A 5,694-nucleotide genomic window follows, 5' to 3' on the forward strand; every position below is an offset into this window, starting at 1 on the left:
GAATCACCTGGTTCAAATCCTGAGCTACCACTTATAAACTGTGTGGCTTTGGTCAGTTACTTAGCCTCTCTGGGCCTCCAGTTCCTCCTCTATAGATAGGGTGGTATTAATGCCCACTGCGTGGAGCAGTCGGGGAATAAAATGAAACTGCCTATGCAAAGCGCATTAATCCTGAGTCTGTCTGTGGGCAGTGCTTACATGATGAACGTTATCATTAGAATGAGTATAATGTAGTCTAGCAGGACCTTCCACCCATAGCCTGTAAATAAAATTAGGATGAAAATTTAAAAACACCTTATTCTCAAAGAACGGTGAATAAGTCTATGTCCTCTGACTTTAGCTCAGAGAGCATCTACTTTTTAGTTAGTTAATACCTTCACATGGAAAAGGGAGAGCCAAGCTCTCAAGGACACCATTTTATTTTTATTTTTTTATTTTTTGAAGATCTAATTGGCTTTATTAAGCAATTCATGAATCGGGCAGCGTCCCATCTAGCAACTAGAAGGGCGCTCCCTCAAAGATAACATTTTAAACTCCCTATGATTTGGTGAAAGGATTTGCCCGGGAGGATCTGCAACAAGCTCTGCCCAAATGTATGTAGACTCTGAGGGCAGCAGATCTTCCTCCTCCCTGCTGAGGGCCTGCCTGCCACCTGCCTGCCACCCGCCTCTGAGGACCTGGGCTTTCCTTCGCAGCCGCAGACAGCATCCCACCCCCACCCCCAACCCACAGAAGCAGTTGAGGATGTGACTGCTCCCCCTTGTCCTGGCTGAGTATTCACAAGTCTGTGAGCCAAGGGCCTGTCTGGGTGGGTGCCAGGATATGCGAGAGACAATAGAAAACAAGCTCTGGGGCCATTTTCTTTTCTGAAAAGATCTTCAATTCCATGCTAATGGCAATTGCTGCCCTGCCTCAGTTTCAGACTCAGGCTTATTTGCCGATTCATCTGGCAAATCACTCCTGGCGCGTTTCCTCTCCACCTCTTTTTTCTTGTCCAAACAAGGCCAGTCATACACTGACAGGGAAAAACACAGCTCTCCAAATTATTTTGGTGTCTTGTCTAGGGCTAATATGGTGCTTGGGACAAATGGCAAACAAGTCTCAGCTGCTATGGATGCCAATCTGAACTGGCACCTCTCAACTTTCCCACCTCACCTTCATTCCTGTTTGCTGACTACAAATGAACTCCTTTTCCCCCAAGTCTTTCCATGCTGCTCCACAAAACCAAGGACCACATGAAGGCCAGAACCAGACCTTGTGCGAACTGGAGGCCTCTTACGGATGCCTGGAATAACCCTCTCATTTGAAAGGCCATTTATTCTAGTACTTAATGATGCAGAAGCAGTTAAGGGCTGGACTATAGAATTGACCAGATGTGAATGGGGAGTTTGCAGGGTGGAGAGGAGTTAGAGGGGTAAGGAAGGTATTCTGGGCAGGGCTAAGCATGGAAGTGGGAACCATATAGCATGGATGATAGGTTTAATTAGAGCTGTCACTCCATGCCTCAGATGGTAGAGGCACGAGCTTGTGTTTTTAGTACTTTAGGGGCAAAACCAGGAATTATCTTAGGTTTCTGAGCACAAAAATAATGATGAAACCACGTTTTTTCAAGGGTGGAAATGAGAGGAGACTCCTGCGCCTTATCTGAGACTTCTCAGGTATACAACACCCCTGTCCTTCCAGACCCTTCAAACTCTAACCTACTCTAACCTTCCATGAAAGTTAAGATTACAAAATTGATGTGTTTCAAATGGGCCTATTTTCTGCTTGGTGCAATTCATAAGTTTGTGTCATGATAGCTAATGAGAACATGAAATTATTTAAAATATGAGAGAAAACAAGTCTGGAATGCAAAGGATGTAGATCAACTCATTTCATGCCAGCGCTCCCTTTTAAGACTGAAGACAGATTCTAGGTGGGAAGAATTTTACTCACTTCAGGAGGACTGACCTCTATACTCCTTTAACAAAAGGGTTCGTTTTTATTTTTAGATTTTTATACTTTCGGTTGCCAGAAGAGAGGGGGGAAATCACATTAAGTGCTGACTGTCAGGTTTTGTCATGAGAACAAGGATTGTGAAGTGTGTGAAAGATCTTGGGAAATGTGCGTCACCTTGACATTTAGAGATGACTGCATCCTGATTGGCTAACTGGGCAGCCCCAGAGTCAGCAGGGTCATAAAAACAAGCCTACAGCAGTCCAGACGCTGGGAAGGGAGGAGGCGGGAGCTTGGCGCTTGGTTCAAGTCCCTTCAGTCGGCTGACCCACAGGGAGACACGTACACCCAGCTAGAGGATGCTATGGAGTGGGTGGAGGTGATGAAATGGGAGGGAAGGGGGGAATTGTGCAGAAAAGTGAATGCAAGCCCGCATGCGTGAGACTGGGGCGGGGCCGTTTGTGCGCGCGCGGACGGGACTGGTGGGGGCAGGAGTGGGCGTGCTGGGGTGGGAGGGGTCTAGATCTCACGCGTGGAGATGGAGCTATACGTGAGACCGTCGAGGGACATTGGTCCCCTCATCTTTGGTGGAATGGGATGGCGTTGGGGTAGATTCCGGAGGATGTGGCGCGTGTGTCCGTGGCTGTCCCACCAGCTGGGCAATGACCGGCCCTCACACCGGGAACGGTGCTTCTGCTCCATCAAGAAAACCCCAGAGCACACATGAGGTGCAGGCAGGGCTCGTGCATCCAGGCCTCTGGGGAAGCTTTTCTGAGAAAGGCAAGGGAAACCTTGCATGTAATACTCAACGCACTTTGACAAATTCGAGGAGAGGAGCCTGCAATTAAAAACCAGAGCAAAGTCCCAAGGTGCTATTCGGTCGCCAGCACGCCGCCTCGCACCTGAGTGGTGGGTACAATGAATGTTTACTCACAGCCAGCAGCCGGGTGCGGTAACCACGGCGACCGCTCTGTCTTCCCCCTCCCAACCCGCCACTCCGCAACCACGCCCCGCTCCGGAACGCCCCACCTCCCCACACTCCCTATTGGCCGCAGGGTCCGGCGCTCCCCGAAGCCACCAATCACTCGCCGCGCCTCCTTACAAAGAGTAGAAAGGCGCCTCGGGTCAGAAACCACGGTCTGAGTGAGAAAACCAGGCTGATGGCTTAATTGAGGTTAATGTAAACCCCAATCGGAGAAGCAAAATGCGAGCAGGATTATCTAATCGTCTATTCGTAAGGGAGCAATACGAGAGCCCGAGCAGCCCTTAATAACCAGCCTGGAAAGGTTTCTATGGAGAAGAGCCATCCGATTGCTCTCATCCTGGGTATCTAGACTATATAGTTCGGGCTCCATCACTACCTAATTCCTTATCATTTCCCATCTGGAGGTCCCTGTTTCCTCAGCTTAGAAAGAAAGACTGCATAGTCAGTCAGGGCCCTTCCAACTCCAAATTTCTATAAGCCGCAGAGTCTGATCACCCCTTTGGAGCCAACACTGTTTAGCATTCAGGCCTGGACCCGAAAGCAACGAATAGGAGGCTAATTTGACTTTTCTTTTTTCTTTGCCTCTTTCTGCAGAGAGAGAGAGAAAAAAAATAGCTGTCTCATTCTTCTTTGCCAGAGAAAAAAATCAATAGGTATTTAATCTGTACAGGAGATAAATTTCCCATCTAACCCAAGGAGATATGGGACTGCTCTGAGCTGAGGATTGATAGAAGTGTCGGATGTCAGAGCCAGCAGGGGCCAGAAACAATGCGGTCCAACCGCCTTGCCCTAGCTTTACAGATGAGGAGTCTCAGACCCAGAGAAGCTAGGGGACTTGCCCAAGGCCACCCAGCTGTCAGAGAAAACTATGGCCTTTCTGCCACAGCTTGCTGGACAGCTCTGGCCATTTGCTTTTTGGGAGCCCCTTTTGCTCTGCCTCCCAATCCTCTTCTTTGTCGTCCTCTCACACCGTCCAGTAATAATTGGTGACATGTGAACCCAGCCTTCGGAACCTAGGAGGCCAGGACCAAGCTGAGTTTTCTGATACTAGCCAAGGTGGGTTCCTTTAAAAAAAAAAAGAAGGCAGCAGCAGGCTTTAACTTGGCTCTAATCTGAAGCTCTGAAGCATTCCAGTGACTCCGCAGCACGCAGGCTGTGGCTTTGCAGGACGTGCAGCTGATTTCACAAACCTTCAAAGCCTTAAAGAGCAGAGTGATGAAGCAGCAGGTCAGCAGTATAGTGGCTGATGGCCAGATTCTCTTATTTTTCCAAATGTCCCAAACCCACAACACAGCATCAGCTAGATTTGGTACCTGTAAAGTCTTGCAGCCATCTAAGAGTAGATTTCCTCATTTTACCAAATCCACCTCATTTCCTGTACCTGCATCTTAGGCAACCTCCTCTACTTGAGCACCAAGTGTTTACTGAACTCCTATGCAATCTCATCAAACAATTCAGGCATTGTGAGGCAGGGGGAGAATCTTAGAGGCTTTCCTCTGGCCTATTCTTGCTCTGCTGTCTCTACCCACCATCTGCCCCAGGCTGCAGCCTCCTGCCTCTGTAACACATGTACCAATTCAAAACAGCTTTCAGGCTCCCCATAGTTTTCTCCTAGTTTTCTGGTGAATCCGTGAAATCCTACTGTTCCTTTTGCCTCCATAGTTTCTCCAATGCTATTCCGAGATAGTCAAATATCAAACATGGAAACCGGAAGTTGATGGTGATGTCTAACCAAAAGAAGGAGAACAAGGACCGGGACCAGGAGGAAGAGGAGAAAGAGGAGAAGAAAAGAAGATAAAGGGCTAAAATGGGTCCCTTTTCCACCCTACAGAGCAAAATCAAAATCGTTCTCCACCATGTTCAAAGCAGAGTCTCCCCATCATTAACTGGCACTGTTCATTCATTTAACAAACACTTTGAGCACCTCTCCGTGTTGGCCCTGGGGGTACACGGAGAACAAGGCTGACAAGGCCCATACCCCACAGAACCTGCAGGCTCCGGACTGTAGTGGGAGCTGCAGGCAGAGGTTCCAGCGCTGGAACAGGCGGAAGCGTTCAGGTTGGATATGAATGAACAGAAAGGAGAATGGCATGAGTGGAGCAAAGCGCTCAGAAGTAGGGTGGTAGGAGATGAAGTTGGAAAGGGAGCCAGGGCCATATCTCACAGAACTTGGTACTCACCTGTAAGGAGTTGGAATTTTATTTTAAGTACAATGACAAACCATTGCAGGGTTTAAGCAGGGGAGAGGCATGATCTGATCCACATTTGTAAACACCACGCTGGATGGTGTGTGCCAGAGGAGTATCTAGAGAGGAATCTTCGTAGCATGAGGAGAAGAAATCCATTCAGTTGTCTTGAGTACACGTACCTGTTCTGGCCTTTCATTTGCCCCAGGAGGGGACACTGGTACTGGTTAGGCACCAGTCTAGCTTGGGGTATAATTGATTTTGGGCCTTCAGGTTTACAAATCAATCCCTTATGACTTCTTTAGAATTAATCAGTCCCTCAGAACCTCTGGGCAAAAGAATAAAATTGAGTTTCTAGACCTGCAAAGCTATGAACCAGATTCTGTCCAAAGTCCTGCTCACCTGTGAGGTCCCAGGTCAGAGCCCTCTCAAACCCCTCTCAGCTGCAGCCATCTGCTTGGTTGTTTTTTTTTAGATTTTTTTTATTGGGGGATTAGGGGATGGGAACAGTGCTGGGGAATTGGGGGAAGGGGAACAGACAAGTTGCTGTCTTTTTTGTTCTTCAGTCTAGTTGTGGAGGACGTTGCT

Source organism: Hipposideros armiger, unplaced genomic scaffold (genome assembly GCF_001890085.2).
Source record: "Hipposideros armiger isolate ML-2016 unplaced genomic scaffold, ASM189008v1 scaffold_356, whole genome shotgun sequence".
NCBI lineage: Eukaryota > Metazoa > Chordata > Mammalia > Chiroptera > Hipposideridae > Hipposideros > Hipposideros armiger.